This window comes from Arvicola amphibius, chromosome 7 (assembly GCF_903992535.2).
Source record: "Arvicola amphibius chromosome 7, mArvAmp1.2, whole genome shotgun sequence".
Classification (NCBI taxonomy): Eukaryota; Metazoa; Chordata; class Mammalia; order Rodentia; family Cricetidae; genus Arvicola; species Arvicola amphibius.
Genome location: NC_052053.1, coordinates 65,939,184 through 65,961,017, shown reverse-complemented (window position 1 = coordinate 65,961,017; position 21,834 = coordinate 65,939,184). Strand labels below are relative to the sequence as shown.

The 21,834-nt window shown below is 39.4% G+C and overlaps 1 pseudogene; it reads right to left on the bottom strand.

Moving 5' to 3' along the window:
• Nucleotides 1-1,339: 1,339 nt before the first annotated feature.
• Nucleotides 1,340-14,555, bottom strand: LOC119819827 (annotated as a pseudogene).
• Between the last annotated feature and the right edge of the window lie 7,279 nt (nt 14,556-21,834).

Here is a 21,834-nt window from a genome sequence, read left to right as displayed (position 1 = left end):
TTCTCCAGTAAGATCAGTCAGAAGATTTTAAGAATGTTATGGAGGATAGCCCACAATACACAAGACTTTCCCTGAATCCTACAGGTGCCACAAGTGGGGACATCTGATATTCATATCAAGGATCTCTGACTCAGATACCACTGAAGAGACACAAAATTATTATTTGCAAGTGAATCAGTGTAAGTACTCTTTTGAAGAATCAAGGGAGAAAGAAATGTATTACATGATGAAATAAAAATCTTGTAAACTTTTAAAGCATGTTTAAATACCTCGGTAGAGGTAGCATATTTTATTTTAGCCAAAACCAAATTGATTACAAACCAGGAATCTGAGAAGACCAGAATAAATCCTAAGACCTACAAATTACAATGCAATTTGACAGCATTTCCTGAAAGGGTCTTGAAACTCAGGAACACCTTAAGCAGTATGTTAGCCAAGAACTTCCTGCAGGCTTCTGAAGCTTAGATGCTATTTGGTTCCATGTTACAAGTACCAGAGTATAATCAGGATCAATGATAAATTTTATGTTCATTTTTCATGTGAGAATGATAGAGAAAGTGTAGGAAGTCAATGTTAATGGTTTATAGGTCCCACCAGGGTATTCCTGCATGATCTGTTGGCTCTTACCAAAATCCTAAGTTCTGCTCTAACTGGAAAATTAACTGAATCTCTATTGTGAAACTAGGGACCCCACTCTCAGTGACTCCTGCTTTTCTTCAAGATTGATCCCGGTGCCCACAGCATAGCCAGGTCTTCCCTGTGTGATGCTCTTTATCTTGTTCATATGAGATCACAAGTTGTATAGAAAAATAGAAATTACAGTGGAAAACAGGACTTCAAAAATATTCAGATGCATTAAAAATTAGTACAGACTAAGTTCTAGAAGATTACAATGGGAAAATATCTCTGATACACAGAGCAAGCCAGGAAACTGAGAAGACAACCCTTCATGGGCTTGAGCACCTGCTTTGATTCAGCACTCTGAAAAGTTTTGTGCCAGTACTGGCAAGTCTCTGTTGGCCCTTATTATTGCTTGCTGTTCCCAAGTTCTCTGTAGGAAGGTTTCATACAGGTCCACACTGGTTCCATCACTGTGTCTATGGTAGAGTAATATATGGCTGTGTTGTCAGTTTGCAGACTTCAGTTTTAAGAAAACTTGCTCCTTGGAGGTGTTCCTGCTGATGGTTGCCCAGGATTTGAGAACTGAATTATAATCAGTGTTTTCATTATACCATATTATTCCCATTAACTCCAGACTCTATCCTGGAGACTGGTGGACTCAGTGTACATGACAGCTGGTTAATGAGAACACAAAGACAGTGCAGGTGAGAGACAGGGTCTATGTCTGTGATTGCTGCACCAGGTCAGATTTTGATTCCTTCACCTGGATCTGGGACAGTGCACCTGGGGAAAAGCAACATCACCATCATTCAAATATTTCATACATGATGTACCTGTTCTCTCTCTCTTTAAACCGCCAAACACTTACAGGTTGGAAAGTTTAAGAGGCATAGGAGCAGCACCAGGACATCTATGCTCTTCTGGAGGCTCCATTGTAAAGGAGATGGGGCTTCTCGGCTATGCCATGGCTTTCATCCTGTGCCTGAGGGCTGCTTTCCATTGGAGGTAGTTCCTGAGAGGATAAAGGAAGCCCAGGAGATTTTCTTTCCTTTATGACTGACTTTTGCTTTGTGCTTCTTAGTAGAAATGGAAATGGATACTCAGAAGGGAAATGGATAATGAGGAACATTTTCCTGGTTCTGGGTGGGTTTTTAATCCCTGACAAACATGAAACTTTTTGAGTCACACTGCAGACATGACAGGCAAAAGATAGAAATGTTCATGGTGAGTCCACATTCATTCAATGATCTTGGACCAGGGTATCACTTACTTGATGCATTTGAATGTCTCCAAAAATTCATAAAGTGGATTAAGGATATAATCTGAGCTCATAGTCATTAGAAATCTTACTTATGAAAACTTAAAATTTATTATTTTTGTGTCAGTAGACACAATTTATTCTTATCCCTCATCTAGAAGATAACGTGATTACTAACATTTTGTACATGTGATCTCATGTGTTCATCTGGAAAAAAAAACACAAGTTACTGACTTGGATCCTATCTTATTAGTCTCACACTATTTACCTTCCTAATTTGGGACACCATACATGGGCACTTTTCCTTGAACATCTTTATTTACTTCAGTCTGCTTTTCTCTTTGCATTTTTATATCTCATTTTCTATGTCCTCAGGTTGTAGCACATAATAACCCAGGTTTTATGATTATGCATTGGTGAGAGAAGAGAAAGCCAGCAGTTCATAACATCCCATGAAAGAAAAGTAGCATGCAGCCAGGCTTGAGGGTTATGTGATCTGAAGTAATAAAAAAACATAGTGATAACAAGACATGGAAGGAGGGCATGCTTGAACAGTCAGAACTGTTTGCCTTGTGGTGAGGATAATCATAGAGGACAAGGCACTTTCCTGCTATTTTCACATGTCTTGGTAATGTAAATCACCAGTGAATGGAAATGAGGAGCTGTAACCAATCTGCCCTGTCAGATCCTGGAGAACATACACTATTTTCTATGTAGTGGTACCCCATATTTTATGTCCCTCATTTTGTTGTGCATAATCTCTTTACTGTGAGTGGTAATGATGGCAATAGATCATAAGATAGATGAGACAATCATCCTTGCAAATACTGAATGAAAAACAACACCGTGAGTGTTGTGTTCTTCTTATTCATGATATTCGGGAGGTTAAAAGAATATTTCTCAGAAATGTTTACTATGTCTCATCTTGGGTTTGTCTGATATTTTCATTGTGGTTACAAAAATCAGGAAAGGATATCACAAATACATTCTGATACTACATTTAAGAACTTGTTTTTGTTGACTTATTCAGGTATTTTTGACTTTGGTTACTTCAGGCATAGTTTCCCTCTGCATTCTCTACTCTCTTGCTTCCTGGGTTTTTCTTTTATGTGAATCTGCCTAGAAGGAAGTTACTAAGCAAAAGTCATTTGCAAAGGAAATAAGTTCATGGTAAAGTCACACATTATTTATAATTATCTTCTATTTAAGAGGTGGATCCATATTCTTAAGTGTTTCATAAGTCATTTTTCCTATGTGGTGGACAAATGGCAGTCATTTAATGGGCCACGTTATCATGACAATATCAGTCTGTTCATTTGTGTTGTACTTAGAATTTCATCAGCATAATATAAAATAGAGTCATCAGGAAACAAAGAACCTCAGCTAGGAAATATGCCTTCATCATTTTTTCTGCATGGAAGACTTTGGGAACCATTTTCTTGTTTAATGACTGATTTGATAGAGGCCCAGGCTGATGTTAGAGGCCATCCATGAGAAGGTGTTCCTGGTTTGTATAAGAAAGCAGCCTGAACAACCATGGAGACCAGGCAGGTAAATCAGAGTTTCTGATTCAGTTCACACCTTCAGGTTCCTATCTAGATTTAATGTTCTGCTTTTCCTCATGATGAATTGTGAGAGTTAACATGACAGAAACCCTTTCATTACCATGTTGTATTTGTTCACCATGTCAATCACAATAAAAAATCACAAGGTAAGACAACTGAAAATTCTTCTCATGAAATTAGGGAAGTAGGGGACATGGCAAGATGTACAACTACAACCTCAGCCACACACATAGTCCCCCTTCCAGATACAGCCACACATTCCAACATACTTAGACAGAGACACATACAGAGAGAATGAGAGTCCCACTTCCAGATACAGTCCCATACCCATCTTACAGACCCATAATCAGAAATGTGCTACCATATACAGGAAGAGGGGATGATATTCTTCTTTTTTGACAGGGTCATCTAGGTGGCCTGGACTTTCTTTATATACCAAGCTATGAGGGACATTATTGTTTATGTCTCCCTATCAAATGGATTAAGACTGTGTTTCACCATGCTCAACCATCAGATGTAGTATTGTCAATAATTAATGAATTTATTTTCTTGAAAAATTTCAATACAATATATTCTGGTAATTATTTCTTTTCTCTCTTCTTTTGCAGATCCTGCCCATCTCTTCAATTCTAGATTTCCATAAAAAGTCAGAGTTTTAAAAGTCATTTTTGAGGATATATAAGGGTTTGGACAGGAGGCATTCATTTTGAGATAGACAGTTAATGCTTTAAAAATCCATAATTAGCAATACATTTTCTCTCTGAAATGTTATTAATATTAAAAAGAAATATTAAACAGCATAAATTAAAAATGATTAAAATTATTATACAATACACATATTTGATTTTACAGATTACATTTCATTTATTGAAGCATGGTGGTCGACCAGCAATGGGAAATAACCAAACTAGCCTTGTCCGAAATAATCAGCTTTAATAAAGGAAGGAAGTGGGGCAAACTTATAGAGCCAGGGTTCCAGCGAAGAGCAGGGAACCAAGAGAGAGGAGCTTACCCAAACACAGATCTTTTAAAGGTATTTTTTGCCCTGGAGCGGCCACGCCCCTCAGACAAGGGATTGGTCAGCTACCCCATCACCTCCCCCTTTTGTCTAAATAAGACAGATTCAAAACCAACTATATACAATGGTAACAGATTATATAACATTACAAGAAGCAAACAATATTTAGCAAGGAACATATAACAGAAGTTTTACTAAGCATTTTACTTCAAGGAGTCTAAATAATGCAGAGGGTAGCTACAATTATCTAATCTTCAACCCCATCAAAGATCTGAGAAGGGAAGTAATATTAATTAAGCAACCACGAAGTACAAATGAGAAACTTACAAAATGTGCAAAAGATGACAGAGACAACTGACTACCTGGGCAATCACACAAAGTCTCGTTAGCAATGTTGAGGCAACCAACTTTGGCTAAGGCCTAACACAACCGACATACCATTTTTCAAAGGCAAGGAACCTTTAGTAGAACTATCCTATCCTGTCTTGGCAAGATAAGACAATCCTGTTTTATCCACTTATGGATATTCTGTATCTTTGTCAGTAGTTGATATGGGCTTTTCTTTGCCCAAAGACCAGTTATGCCAAGAAGAAGACAAAGTCCCAGTGGAGTGCCCTTGGTGCTCAATGTTCTCTCAGGATTAGAGCAGTGTTGCCAGGAGTGATTGTGTCTCATAAGTACAAAACTCTGCGTTAGATTAAAGGCCATGTTCTACAGTTCTTCAAAGAGGTCGAAGATTATACTATCTATACTAAATATAGTCTCTATGTATCTAAAAAACCTGATTATCCTAAATATAAATATGACAAACATATAATTCACAATACCTATTTAACGTGAAGACTAAGAGAATAAACAACTGCAATAAATGAAGACAATTATTTCCAAATGTAAACAAGGTCATTACATAAATAATATCCGAGGTAGAAATGTACATTGCAATATGGTATATATCTCAATATAACAATTGTTTCAAACAGAGGTAGAAGCATACTCTCATACAATGTTCAACATATCAATATACAAGAATCAGCACCAATACAGTTTTCTAAAAACTATAACTCACAAATATCAATCATCCCATCAGACCAGTTAATCCCTCCTTTTTTTAAATATATACACCCTTGAGTCCATATAATATATCTCCCATCCCCTCAATCCTATACCAACTACTAATTAGTGTCCCTAAACCTGAGGGCAAACTCTGTTGGGAGAGGGGGCATTGTCATCTAAGATTGCTTCCAGCTGACATGGGGGCGACATTCTTCTCAGGAGGTTCTATGAAAGCAAATGATGGTAAAATACCCAGGGTAACATTTGATCTAAGAAGAATGTATCTAGCCTCTGAATGTTTTGAGGAGATCTGGCCAGAATGTTGTCAAAAATGTGTACCATTCAAAAGTATCCTGTGCAGGTGATACCAAAAAACAGATCTAATTTTAGCACTATTAAAAACATGACATCATAATAACCAGTTGGAGTTGATGTTGTGGGGCCCCATCTTCATCCTGGAAACTTCAAAGAATACTGAAGAAAAATTTGTTGTTTGTTATGGAAAAGGTAAACATTATCTACAGAGACATATACATATATATATATATATATATATATATATATATATATATATATAGTCAATGAAAGGTGTATTAAAGACAGACACAGATATGAGGGAAGGAAAAAAAGTTTAACAAATTTATTATTATTATTATTATTATTATTATTATTATTATTATTATTATTCTGTCCCATAACATAACTCCTGACCTGAGACAGAAACTCTGAGATATCTCTTATCAACAGGCTTAGAATTGAAGAGGGACTGGGCCAGATTCCACCTTCAAAAACCAGCTCTAAATATTTATAAAGAAATGTACTTTGAGACACATTAAAAATTGTTTTTCATACCCACAGAGCTTATTTCATGTTATTGCTGATCCTTAGTGGGTCATAACTGGTTTCCATCCATCAGTATTTAAATATGCACGGTACCTCAAATTCTTTGAAGATGAGTGTTTTCCTGTGGAGATAAGAAAAGAACCCTGACCCCAAATTATGTTTCTCTTACCATCAGTATGATCACCATCCTTGCGTATGAATTGTTATTTTTCTTTTCCAAGGGGCTTCTCCTCTTTGAACCAAACGTTTATTAATTTTGATGGTATCCACAATTTTTCTTCTCCTGTGGAGACAAGAGCAAAACCCCTTCCCCTATGCAGCACATCCCCTGGCTTCCATTGCAAGGTCAGCACACTGGTTGATTTAATTCAGCAGACTTTTCCATTATCCAATGTTTTTCTGCAGCCATTGTCCCCTCATCATTAGCGTTGAGAAAATTCAAGGTTAATAAAGCATTATGTAATCTATTTCTGGGGAGTATTTTCCACCCCTTTCTGTTTGTTTAACATATCCTTTATAGTTCTATTTGATCTTTCTATGACTTCTTGACACGTAGGATTATAGGGTATACCTGTAACATGCTTACTATTGTAATAAGCAAAAAAAACCATTTCATTTTCCTAGGGACATAAGCTGGACCATTGTCCGTCTTTATTTGTGCAGGTGTACCCATGATGGCCATAACTTTTAATAAATGAGTGATTACTGATTCAGCTTTTTCTGAACTTAAAGCAGTTGCCCATTGGAAGCCTGAATAAGTGTCAATGGTATGGTGTACATATTTTAATTTGTCAATTTCTGCAAAGTGAAACACATCCATTTGCCAGATTTCATTCCTTTGTGTGCCCTTTGGATTAGCCCCTGCAGGCAGTGATGTTTGGCTATAGAAAGAGCAAGTAGGAGCCGGGCGGCGGTGGTGCACGCCTTTAATACCAGCACTCAGGAGGCAAAGGCAGGCGGATCTCTGAGTTCGAGGCCAGCCTGGTCTACAAGAGCTAGTTCCAGGACAGGCTCTAGAAACTACAGGGAAACCCTGTCTCGAAAAACCAAAAAAAAAAAAAAAAAAATAAATAAAGAAAGAGCAAGTAAGGCATTTCTTTACAATCTCCTTAGCTTGTTGCCATGTAGTAGAAAACTCTTTCTTCAAGCGTTTACTATTAACATGATGTTTTTCATGAAATTCAGAAGCCTGCAGCACACTGCCAGTCAATAATTGATCAATATCTGCATTACCTTGTGCTACAGGACCTGGCAGACCCGTATGGGATCCAATGTGTGTTATATACATAGGGCAAAGCCTGTTCCTGATCATGTCTTGTACCTGGATAAACAATGAGGTTAGTTCTGTATCATCAGGTATAAATTCAGCAGTTTCAATATGTAAGATAACTCTTTCTGCATATTGTGAGTCAATAACTATATTAAGAGGTTCTTTAAAATCCCTTAGCACCATAAGAACGGCATATAATTCTGCCTTTTGGACAGAATCATAAGGATTTTGTTCCACCTTACTCAAGTTTTCTGATTTGTAACCTGCCTTTCCTAATTTATTAGCATCAGTATAAAATGTATGGGCTCCAGTTATTGGAGCATCATGGATGATTTGAGGAAGAATCCAAGAAGTTCTCTTTATATAGTTAAGCCTCTTGCTTTTTGGAGAGTTGTTATTAATTTCTTCCAAAAAGGTAGCACAAGCTCTTTGCCATGGTTCATTGTCTTCCCATAATTTTTTTTTAATCTCATCAGCAGTAAAAGGCACTATAATTTCTGCTGGGTCCATGCCTGCTAGTTGACAAAGTCTCAATTTGCCTTTTATAATTAATTCAGAACCTTTTTCCACATAAGTTTTTATATTCTTACTTGGTTTATGTGGTAGAAAAATCCACTCTAAGATATCATCTCTTTGCATTAAAATTCCTGTAGGAGAAATTTTTGAAGGCAATATGGTGAGAATACAACTGAGTTCTGGATTCACCCTATCCACATGTGCCTCTTGTAACTTTTCTACAACCATTGCCAGTTCTTTTTCTGCTTCAGCTGTTAATTCTCTGGGACTGTTTAAGTCTCTTTCACCATCTAAGGTTTTATTTAAATTAATTATCATATCAGATGTTATCCCAAAAGCCGGTAGAAGGCTGGAAATGTCTCCCAACAACCTTTGAAAGTCATTAAGAGTCCATATTCGATCTCTCCTAATTTGTGCCTTTTGTGTCTTAATTTTTTGCAAACCTAATTTATAACCTAGATAATCAACAGGATCTCCTCTCTGAATTTTTTTTCAGGAGAAATCTGCAATCTCCATTTAGGTAAAACTATTTTTAGTTCTTCAAACAGTCTTTCTAAGGTATCCATGTTTGAATCAGATATCAGGATATTGTCCATGTAATGAAAAATTATAGACTTTGGAAATTGCTTACGTATTATTTGTATTGGTTGATTTACAAAGTATTGGCACAGGTTGGGAGAGTTCAACATGCCCTGTGGAAGGACGGTCCACTGGTATCTCCTGGTAGAATGAGAGTTATTATAAGTAGGCACTGTGAAGGTAAACTTTTCTCTATCTTTTTATTGTAAAGGTATAGTGAAGAAACAATCCTTCAAATCAATAACTATGAGAGGCCATCCTTTTGTTAATAAAGATGGCAAAGGAATTCCAGGTTGCAGAGAGCCCATAGGCTGAATTACCTTGTTGATATCTCTGAGATCTCTCACCATTCTCCATTTACCAGATTTTTTTCTTAACCACAAATACAGGAGAATTCCAAGGGCTGGTGGATTCTTCAATATGTTGAGCATCCAATTGCTCTTGTACCAGCTGTTCTAAAGCCCGCAACTTTTCTTCAGCTAAAGGCCATTGCTTTGTCCATATTAGTTTCTCAGTCAACCATTTTAGAGGCAGGGATGTTGGTATTTCTGAAGGGGCATCAATTGCTTTGTGTTCTTGTACAGCCCAAATGGCTGGTTTTCACCATCTGTAATATCTTTTAATATATTCCTCAGAAATATAGGCTACAGATGTAGCAGGAATGTTAATTTGGGTATTCCATTGCTGCAATAGGTCACGGCCCCATAAATTCACTGCAATATTAGCTACATATGGCCTTAATTTTCCTATTTGTCTTTCTGGCCCTATGCAACCCATCTCGTGCTTTGCCTTACTTGAGATAGGGTTCCAATTCCCAGGAACTGAACATTTACATCCTGTAAAGGCCAATAAGGATGCCAACATTCTGGAGTAATAATACTTTATATCCGCACCTGTGTCCAGCAGGCCAGTAATGAAAATGCCGTTTATACACACTCTTAACTTTGGTCTTTGATCACTTATAGAAGTTTGCCAAAATACACGTAACTCATCTTTCAGGCCGTTTTTGCTTTTAACAGCAGGAATGGGCTTTCTAATTTTCCTGACGAGGCATGTTCTCTGTAGTAATGGGAAATGACTGGACCACATTCGCAATGGGGGACTGCGCGAGGCCCCCCATTGCATTTCCTGATGGCAGTGGATTGCCTTGTCTATCTCTTGTTGATCTACATTCATTCATCCAATGTCTGCCTTTTACATATCTCCTACATAAACCTGAAGGCTGAGGCCTCCTATTTCTGTTATTCCTGGAAGAGGTGTTATTATTATTATTTCTGGAAATCCTTTGTCTACAATTCCTTTTCATATGTCCCATATTGCCACAGTTAAATCATTTAGTATTTTAATGCCTTCTTTTACTATTGGAAATTGCTTCTTCTACCCATACTTCAGTGCCATAGTCAAACGTATCAACATTCATTGTATGCCATAGTCAAACGTATCAACATTCATTGTATGCAACACCCATTCATCCAAGGGTGCTGATCTGACCTTTAAAGGCCCCAAAATCCTTTTGCAGTCCACATTGGCATTCTCATAAGCCAAAGACTCAATTAACATACGCCTTGCTTCTGGGTCAGATATCCCTACTTGTACAGCTTTAGTTAGTCTTTGTAAAAAGTCTGACCCTGTTTAACTCTGATATATGATTCCATTCTCTGTCCTGGGTCTTGAACCCTGTCCCAAGCCTTTAAGGCAGCTGTAGTACATATGGATAAGGTGTGTTCATCATAATTAGCTTGTTCTAGAGAATCAGAAAAAAGTCCTTCACCTAGAATGTGATTTAGGGTAATGTCAATTCCCTTCGCTCTTTCCTGCTGTTCTAAAAGTCTAGCCTCTTGTCTGAACATACACTTCCAATTTAATTGAAATCTGCTCTCTAGAACAGCAGATACTAACTGTACCCAATCGTGGGACATTGGCTTGTTGCTTATAGACCAAGTTTTGAGCATCTCTCTAACAAAGGATGAATGTAGCCCAAAATTCATAACGGCTTGTTTAATTTCTTTGAGATCATTCATACAGATGGGTTCCCATGTATATTCCTTGATGACCCTAGGGTTTTTAAAACCAGTCACCTTCTCTGTTGCTATTACTGGAAAGGCAGGTTGAGCTTTATGGAAATTATCCCAGAGAGTTCTATTCACTGATAGGGTTAAGATTTTCCTTTGTACCATTTGCTCCTGTTCATCAGAGTCTATAATTTCTTCAAACTTTTCAAATCTGTTTACTTTTGCCTTCTGCAAGGCCTGAATTTCTTATCCAGAATTATGTTCCAAGGCCTTCATAGAGGATTCTAAGATATGAAGTTTGTCCAATACAGATAATATCTCACCCTTGGACAGAATTTTCATGGCATGAATTGTGCCATCCTGTATTGAAATTCTGTCCATTAATCTTTCATAGCCCTTTGATGAAGTCTTATTAATACATTCAATGGTTCGAATCTTCTCAGATAATGTTTCCGTTCCTACAGACAGGGACTGAAATTTATGGTTCAAATCAGCTGTTCCCTCTTCCACAGCAATGAATTTTTTTCTGAATAGCAGACTGAATCTGCTGCAAATTTGGCTCAGTTGACAGAGTCATATCAGACAAAGATCTATTCCTTTCCTTGAGAACTTCAAACTGTTTCTTGATGTGGTTATTGTCAATCTGAATTGTTTTTGAAATTGCCTCAACCATTTGGAAGTTGTCTCTCAAAACAGTAGTGCCCTTCCTTAATTTTTCAACTTCTGCCTGTAAGGACTCTATCATTTTTCTATTGTCCAACCATGTTATAATGAAAAAAAAATAAAAATAAGAAAGATACCAAGCCCTGTAAATATCCAACCAAAGGAAACCACATTTGCATCGCTCCAAAATTCCGTCATTGTGCAATAAAACAAGCTATTAAATTTTTCAACAATTATATATCAGACATTTTCAATCAGATCTGTATTTATTTTTATGTATGTATGTATATATATATATGTGTGTGTGTGTATGTATATATATATATGTGTGTGTGTGTGTGTATGTATATATATATTTAATCAAAAGAAATTTTACCTGTAATGACTGTTGTCTGCCAGTAGATGGTGTGGTGCACCTGGATCCACGTGGCAGAGAAAGTCAAAGATGGCACTGGGAACTGAGGCGGTGCACCGGGATGGAACTACACTGAGAGGGTGTAATCTGCAATCTGCAAGGCTGACAGGGGGGGTAGGGGGGTGGTGGGGTGGGGGGGTTGGGGGGTGGGGGGTGGTCCAAAGCTCTGGGCAGGCGCACTGCTGGACCAGGCGCAGCTCGAGCCTGGGCTCTGTCCTCAGCCTGTGCACACACAGGCACTGAGACGCAAGCAACTCCTGGGGGGAAAAAAACCGTGCGTGCGGGCGACCTGCTGAATTAAAATTAGCTGAATTAAAATCAATGTCTGATTCCCCACAGAGCAAAAGCTGCACAAATGGCAGTTCTCCTGTGATGGCAGGGAGGGGGGAAAAACCGCTCAGCAGTCGTTAAACTGCCCAAGCTCAGTGGGGCGAACGCTGAGTCAAACAAAAGCCCAACACCCTGTGGCTGGCGTCAGGAGCTGAAGGCTCCCAAATGCCCCAGTTGGATGCTGAAATGAATCGCGGACGGCAGGCAATGGGAAATAACCAAACTAGCCTTATCCTAAATAATCAGCATTAATAAAGGAAGGAAGTGGGGCAAACTTACAGATCCAGGGTTCAAGCGAAGAGCAGGGAACTAAGAGAGAGGAGCTTACCCAAACACAGATCTTTTAAAAGTATTTTTTGCCCTGGAGCAGCCACGCTCCTGAGACAAGAGATTGGTCAACTACCCCATCAATTTATCAATGTATAGTGATAAAATTCAGGGATCAGGAGCTGGCTAAGTGGTACAGTGCCTGCCTCCCAGTATTAGCATCTTAGCTTGCTTCACAACTCTTTGTTTAGAAGCAGGGTGTTATGGTTTATCCTATATTCCCATCACTGGAGGCCTTGTGACTGGAGGTACTGTAAGTCTTGCCATACAAAGATTCTATCTGCATATTTGTGCCCCAGATTCACTATGATATCCTTACTCAAAAATAAGATAAAAATCAACTGGTGAACATACAGAAATTCAACTCTCTCCTCCAAACACATGTGAAAACCATGTACTATGCATACATAGTCTAGCCATTTAGCATTTACAACCATTAAAACATTGTCTTTACCCTGCATGGGATTCACAATTTGTATTTCTTTAGACCTGTGTCATGGATGCTGCAGATCTTGAATGAACTGCTTGGTATGGAGCCCAAGAGATGAACTCCTGTAGACTTGTTCCCTCTCCACAATTTTCCAACTGTATTTCTTACTCTGGAGACTTCCATTCAATTCCCAGCCATGAGAGTGACTCATTTAAGACTATGAAAGCAAGAAATGATATTTATCTAAGAGCTTAATTCCTATTTTTAAGTGAGTTTGGTTCTTAAGCTTCACACATTTCACATTGTTACAAAGCACTCTACCACAGAGATATAAGCCTAACTCAGTCTTTTAAAACATATGTTTCTACAGAAAATGATTTTGATAACTGTATTTAGGCACTATTAAAATAAAGACCAGGAACCACAAATTCTTCTTCCTTGACACCCAGCACTCATAACTGATTCTGTAAAGGATCAATTCACTGAGCATGGATCTCAGGAATGTTGGGGTATTGAGGATAAATCAATCCAAATGAAGAAAACAGAAGGAAGAGGACAAGGAGAAGTAGAGGGAAAACTTTCCCTCAGCTGGTGACTCCTATTCTGAGTCTGGAATCCATGGCCTTTTCAAGACTACTGTGTAGTTGAAGCACAGCATGTGCTGGAATCTCACTATCCATCTTCAACACTACACACCTGAGTTAAAAGGTAAAAATGAGTAACAGTGTGTGTCACACATTGAAAAGAGAAACACAGAAGCTGTTCAGCATCATATGTCCGCTCACAAACACACACACACACACACACACACACACACACACACACAAAGAAACACACGGAGAGTAGTTAGAAAATGTGAGGGAGAGAAAGAGATAAAGAGTGAGACTTTGAGAGAGAAAGGTACACAGATGGAGTTAAAGGGAAACAAGGAGAAACACTGTAATAAATAAACACACACAACCCAACAGGAAAAAGAAACTGGAAAAAAAAAACATTTGGACATTCAAGGATTACTACACATTATACATGTAGAGAAAATCGCTAAGTGTGATAAGGAAAAGCAGTGCAAACACAGAGAAGTTGAGTCTTCCATTTTTCTCTGAGCAGGCTCTTTTCCTACCCTGATTTCTAAATGCTCTCAGCGCCCCCTGCTGGTCCTGTGTTCCCCACAGTGGTGTTTTTGTCTGAGCTCACAGTAGAATTCACTCACTGTGTCTCTTGCACAGTAATACATGGCTGTGTCCTCAGACTTCAGATTGCTCATTTCCAGGTGCAGAGTGTTCTTGGCATTGTCTCGGGAGATTGTGAACCGGCCCTTCACAACGTCAGTATACCACCACTACTAATAGTTGCAACCCACTCCAGTCCCTTCCCAGAAGCCTGGCGGACCCAGCCCATTGCATAACTACTGAAGGAGAATCCAGAGGCTGCACAGGAGAGTTTCAGGGACTTTCCAGGATGCATTAAGCCTCCCCCAGACTCCAGTAACTGCACCTCACACTGGACACCTGTAAACATAAAGAATTCTGGTTAGAAAACTGACACAGAAGACATTTTTTTCTCTTTCTCATGTACACACAACACACAGCATCTCATCTTTGTGAATTACCTTTTAAAATAAGGACAGAGAAAACCAGAATAAGCCCTAAGTCCATGGTGAGTGGCCTGTGTTCGGCGCTGAACCCTGACTGGGAGGATTTGGGAATCCAGGGTTGGTCTCCTCTGCCAGAGCTGCAGGGTCAGGGCAGGCCTAGTTTTTATGGGCAGAAAGAAGACTTATTTGCATATCTTCCTGCTAAAGCAGGCTTTGTTGTTGGACCTGGGCAGAAGGCAGTAGTCAGTGCAGATTTAAGTCATCATACACACTTATGACAGTTATAGAAATTGAAGCATTAATGTAGCTCTGCGTAAACATTTTTCTTTTTAGGCATTCACTACACTGTACTTAGTTCCCTTTTCTCCATATGCATAGAAATTGTTGTGTTTCTACACTGTCATGTTTCTTTAGGATCAATGTGAAATTGAAAAGCTCCACACTGCTGTGTTTCTAGATATTAGCTCTGTCTGTCACTCTGTCTCTGCTGGACATGGCTTCTTCCTGAGGTGACACCTGCCTCTAAGTAAACTCCTTCTCTGTGAGAGAAACACTTGAGACTTTTTTGATTTTTCCTCAGTTCTGAGAAATTCTGTCCTATGATCACTGGAAGTTTGCAAATGAGACATTCCTTGTGGTTGTCTTTCTTCTTATCTGTGATTGCTATGGAGATATATTTCTATTTGCAGCAGTTAATCTTATGCATCTTGAAATTTTCCCTATGATAATTTGCTACTTCCCACTGTGCCTTTCTTTTTCTCAACTTGATACCAGGCAACGCATGGCTGTCTTCAGTTTTCTTATGTCAGTTTTTCATTCTGCATATTTATATCAGCATAATGGAGGCACTTAATAAGTTTTTACAACAAAACAGAACTTTGGCATCTGTTTGGTATTGTCAGAAGACTGTTTTTATTTTCCTAATTTCTCATGCTTTCTACCCTCTCATCCCCTTTCTCTCATTACACCCAACATTTAATTTAAAACCTCTCTCTTACCCTGTGCCATTTCCTTCCCTCCTGCCCCTCACTTAAAATGTCTTTTCCTGTCTTGACTTCCATTCTAGTTCCGAGCCTACAAAACAGAAGTCAGAAAACCACATACAGAGTCTCAAACACACAATCTGGATTTTCTGAAAGGCAGAAAATGTCTGTCCCAATCTTCAATATGTTGTGTGATATAAGATTTTCAAAAATCATTCAAGTTCCTCCAAGGCTCAGAGATCACTGATGAAGAAGATGAGGGAAGAATGTAAGGAGTGGAGCACAGCGATGGGTGCTGTGAATGCTGTCTTCTAGACAAGTCATGGATATCACAATCATGGACTCATAATGGCTGCTGTTGTCCGTATAATCCTAATTAGGGCCAAGCCAGCCTGGAAAAGATAGGGCTGATAATTCCTTGGCCGTACTTCTTACAGAGGAGCAGATGGAAATGTATTTTCTGGAAAAGGGATATAGTCCCTTTTTTTGAAGGTTTGATCACTGGTATGCTTCCAATATAGCAGTCCATGGGTTCACATACATGCACATATGGGCAGCACTAACTGTGCTTAAATAAGTATAAGGTTGATACGGCCCCATGCTTGCCAGATTTGGGAGGAGCTGGATGAAATGATATCATATGTAGAGATCCTAACAAATAAAGGAAAATAATATAAACTATATAACTGAGGCTCAAAACAATAAATTCAGAAAGCAAATGATTAAGGAACACTGGTAAATATCAAATAACTTGGTAAGCAACTTTATCTAGGACCATCTTCCCATCCAACTAAGAACCGGTGGAGTCCTTCAATTATTTAGTTTTTTTTTTAATTTATTAGATTTTTTTTAAAAAATACTACCAATCCAAGTTCCCACTTCCTCCCCTGCTCCTATTACCTCCACACACCCTCCCACCCTACCCCCATCTAATCCTCAGGGAGAGTAAGACACATTGCCTTATGGAAGGTCCAAGGCCCTCTCTACCATATCTAGGCTGAGCAAGGTATACATCCAAAGAGAATAGGATCCCAAAAATCCAGTAGATGCCGTAGAGATAAATCCTGGTGCCATGCCCATGGCCCCCCAATCTTCACCAGCCTTACAAATGTCACCTCCATTCAGAGGTACTGGTTTTGTTCTATTCTTGTTCTTGTTCCTTCCCATTTCAGCTGGAGTTGGTGAGCTCCCATCAGCTCAGGCAAACTGTTTCAGTGGTTGAACCCTTCATGCTCTTGACCTCCTTGCTCATATTATTTTTCCTTTCACTATTCAACTGTACTTGGTTATTCAGTCCAGTGCTCCAATATGGGTCTCTGCCTCTGCCTACATCAGTTGCTGGATGAAAGCTCTATGGTGATATTTAAGATAATCATCAGTTTGACAACAGGGCAAGTCAAGATCAGGCCCCCTCTCCTCTATTGCTCAGGGTCCTGGGGGGGGTTCTTTTGGATTCCTTGGAATTTACTAGATTAAGATTTCTGCTAACCCTCAATCAAAATATCTCTTTCCTTGCTCTCATCTTTGTACCTCCTCCCTCTTGACCATCCCAATTCTGTAAGTTTTTCTCTTCCCTCCACCTCTCCCCTCCTCTTCTCCTCCTACCCTCCCATCTACTCCAGTCCCATGCTCTGAACCCTGACAGTCTATCCTGTCGATTTGAAATTTCTAGATGGGTCTCTCTCTATATATTTTTCCTTTGGGCTCTCGTTATTACTTAGCTTCTCTAGGATCATGAACTATAGGCTGAGTGTCCTTTGTTTATAGTTAGTATCCACTTATGAGTGAGTACATACCATATTCATCTTTTTGCTTATGGGTTACCTCACTCAGTATAGTGTTCTCTAATTCCATCCATTTGTATGCAAAATTCAAAATGGCAGTGACTTACCACTGAGTAGTATTCTAATGTGTATATGTGCCACATTTTCTTTGTCTATTCATTGACTGAGGGGCATCTAGGTTATTTCCAGGTTCGTGCTATTACAAACAATGCTACTATAAACATAGTTGAATAAATGCTTTTGTAGTATTATTGATCATACAAAAATACTTTGGGTATATGCACAAGAGTAGTATTGCTGGATCCTTAGGTAAGTTGATTCCCAATTTTCTGAGAAACAATCATACTGATTTCCCAAGTGGTTGTGCAAGTTTACAATCCCACCAGCAATTAATAAGTGTTCCCCTACTCTACATCCTCTCCAGAATAAGCTATCGTTAGTATTTTTGATCTTAGCCATTCTGAGGTGTACGATGGTATCTCAGAATTGTTTTGATTTGCATTTTCCTGATTGCTAAGAATGTTGAACATTCCCTTAAGTATCTTTTGGCCATTTGAGATTCATCTGTTGAGAATTCTCTGTTTCGTTCAGTTTCCCATTTTTTAATTGGATTATTTTGAATTTTAATGTCTAATTTCTTGAGTTCTTTATAAATTTTGAAGATCTTTCCTTTGCAGAAATGGAGTTGGTAAAAATCTTTTCCCATTCAGTAGGCTGCCTTATTGTCTTATTGACTGCGTTCTTTGCTTTAAAGGGGCTGCTCAGTTTAGGAAAATTTATTTGCAGATAATCCTATACATGATTTGTAAAATCTCTTTTCAAATTAGTTTAGTTGTTACTCTACTCTAAGGTGACATTATCCCTTCATCATTCAATATTAGGGGAAACACATATTCATCCTGCCCACCCTTTCAGGGCTCATGCTGCAATACCAGTTATTCCAGTGTTATATTATACATATGTATCATCTAGGTATCTCCTTTTCTATAAACTATCTAGAACGAATCAGAGGACATACTGAAGAGAAGAGAATTTCAATGGCATCTCTATAAACAACTGTTACTTTCTTTCTACTCCAGAGGGAAAACTTGGCCTGTGCCTATTTGTTCAATAATTTACTTACCTTAGTGTGGATATATGAAGTCTTTTAATTAATATTCATAGGCTCTCCATAAAATGGTCTGGATATTCTTGTTCAAAAGTAAAATCCTTGGGATTAGAATAGATGTGTTGGTTCTGATATATTGTGTGTCCAAAAAAAAAAAAAAACTCATTAAAAACTTTACCTTGTTCATCTGTTTTGGGGAGCAACCATGTAAGCCGATCCTCACACTGACCCTGAAAAACATGTTATGTGTTCTGCTGTCAGGATTTTAAGAATGTATTCCATGTTGTCTCCAAGGCTTCGTCACACACTGTTTTTGTTAATACATGAATTTCTGGAGAAGCCTTAGCCTCAGATGAAAAGATTATCTTTTTCATTTTAAACCTGTCCCACCTTTTTGATCCATTAACATGAAGCTGACAGACAACACGGCTTCTGAAGACACTTCTTTAGCTAACACATGAGAAAACAGGATTTTCCTGTCACCAACATCAGAGAGTGCAGAGAGTTATTCTGGGTCAACAAAAGAACCAACACAATGTGAAAATCATAGAACTCAGTTACCTATGGGAAGTATTGGAGGGAGATGAACCAGGGACTGGAGCTGATGTCTGCTGAGATGTGTGTATTTGTGACTGAGAATTTTGTTGACTGAGTTACACAAACTGCCTATAGAGAAATCATTAGCTTGGACTTCGAGGTGCAAGTTAATTTTTACCCAAATGCAAAGGCTCAAAAATAGAATCTTGCAACAATTTTAACAATGTACAATTTTATAAGGTCCTCTTAGGTTAGTAGTAGAAAACTGTGGATGGCTCATTTTCTAACTGTCGAAATTAATATCAATTCAGGGAAGTTGTTTCTATACCACACGTTAAAGAAGAAACAGGATGAAATAAAGATTGCTCAAAATTCCCAATCTGTCTTACAAAATTTTGCTGTCAACAAGTTTCATAATTTCAGACACCTGATGACATATATATATGTGTGTGTGTGTGTGTGTGTGTGTGTGTACGTGTACATATATATATATATATATATATATATATACATATATGTATATATATACACATGTGTGTATATATATGGAAAATATATAATTAATGTGCTGATTTGTCTGACAGGAAGCAATTAGACATCTTAGAGTTTTCTGGGGAAACAAAGATGTTTAGTGTGTAATTAAAAAGCAAGATTAATAGGTTATTACAGGTAAATGATACTCTAGACGATTTCTTTATATCTTACGTTTCAGGTTGCGTTTTCCTTATTATCTCTATTTCACTTTTCATGTTTTTTTCCTTTCTGCTTTGATTTGTTTTTATTATTAAAAATTTCCACCTCCTCCCCACCTCCCATTTCCCTCCCCCTCTCTTAATTCCCCTCCCCTCCCTTGCCAGTCCAAGGAGCAGTCAGGGTTCCCTGCCCTGTGGGAAGTCCAATGTGCAACACACTCCATCTGGGTCTAGGAAGGTGTGCATCTTAACAGACTAAGCTTCCCAAAAGCCAATACATGCGGTAGGATCAAAACCCAGTGCCATTGTTCTTGGCTTCTCAGTCAGCCTTCACTGTCCGACATGTTCAGAGAGTCCTGTTTGATCCCATGTTTTTTTTTTTTTTTTCAGTCCAGGTCACGCTGGACTTGGTGAGCTCCCATTAGACCAGCCCCACAGTCTCAGTGGGTGGGCACCCTCCTCCCGGTTCTGACTTCCTTGCTCATGTTCTCCCTCTTTCAGCTCTTCATTTGGGCCTTGGGATCTCAGTCCTGCACTAAAGTGTGGGTCTCTGTCTCTATCTCACTCCATCTCCAGATGAAGCTTCTATGGTGATATACAAGATATTAATCAGTATGGCTATAGGAAAGGGCCATTTCAGGCTCCCTCTCCTCCACTGCCCAAGGAACTAGCTGTGAACATCTCTGTGGATACCTGGGACCCCCTCTAGAATGAAGTCTCTTGCTAACCCTAAAATGGCTTCCTTAATTAAGATATCTTCTTCCCTGCACCCTATCGACCCTTCCTCCATTCCAACCATCCCATTCCCCTAGGGTCTCCCCATCCTCCCCTGCTCACTTTTCTATCCACATCTCCCCATCACCCCTTACCGCCACCCCACCCCCAACCCCAAGATTCCAATTTTTGCCTGACAATCTAGTCTACTTCCAATATCCAGGAGGATAACTATATGTTTTCCTTTGGGTTCACCTTCTTATTTAGCTTCTCTAAGATCTGGATTATAGGCTCACTGACCTTTATATATGTCTAGAATCCACTTATGAGCGAGTACATACGAAATTCATCCTTTTGGGTCTGGGTTACCTCACTCAGAATAGTGTTTTCTATTTCCATCCATTTGCATGCAAAGTTCAAGATGTCATTGTTTTTTACTGCTGAGTAGTACTCTAATGTGTATATATTCCACATTTTCTGTAACCATTCTTCCATTGAAGGACATCTAGGTTTTTTCCAGGTTCTGGCTATTACAAATAATGCTGCTATGAACATAGTTGAACAAATGCTTTTGTAGTATGATAGGGCATCTGTTGGGTATATTCCCAAGCGTGGAATTTCTGGATCCTGGGGTAGGTTGATTCCGAATTTCCTGAGAAACTGCCACACTGATTTCCAAAGTGGTTGCACAAGTTTATATTCCCACCAGCAGTGGATGAGTGTACCCCTTACTCCACATCCTCTCCAGCAATGGCTATCATTACTGTTTTTTATTTTAGCCATTCTGAGAGGTGTAAGATGGTATCTCAATGTTGTTTTGATTTGCATTTCCCTGATAGCTAAGGCAGTTGAGCATAACCTTAAGTGTCTTTTGGCCATTTGTACTTCTTCTGTTGAGAATTCTCTGTTCAGTTCAGTGCCCCATTTTTTAATTGGGTTAATTAGCATTTTAAAGTCTAGTTTCGCCCTGGAGAGAGCCGATTTGTAGTGAGAAGTATCTGTAGGGGCGAGACCGGACCATGTGGGTTTGTGTCATTGGTTTGCAAAGAGAGACCCCGCCTTTGAAAAAAAAAAAGCCAGCGAGCGAGCGAGCAGGAACCCTCACCTCGCCTCCTGCCTCGCTCCTGCGTAGCCAGAGGGCACCGGACCAGCGGCCCGAGCCGCTTCCGTCCTTCCCTTTCCTTTTCTCTGCGCTTTCCTCCTCCTTCCCGGGAGGAGAAAACAAATAAAGAAGAGCAAATAACCGGGAGGCGCTTGGCTTCTAGGACCTTCCCTCCCCGGATCCAAGTTGCAGCCAGCATCCTCTGGGGGGTGGCTCGGGAGCTGACCAGAGGAGCCAGCGGCGGCCGGAGGAGCGGGAGACCAAGCTGGGAGCCATGCCGCGTTGAGGGGGGGCCTCACCGCCAGCGCCACCACCACCACCGCCGCCGCCGGGTGGGCTGGGAGGGGCGGGAGCCGCGGCTACCGCCGCCGCCTCCCGGATGGGCGCCCTTCTCCGTGGACGCCTGCGACCCAGGACGAG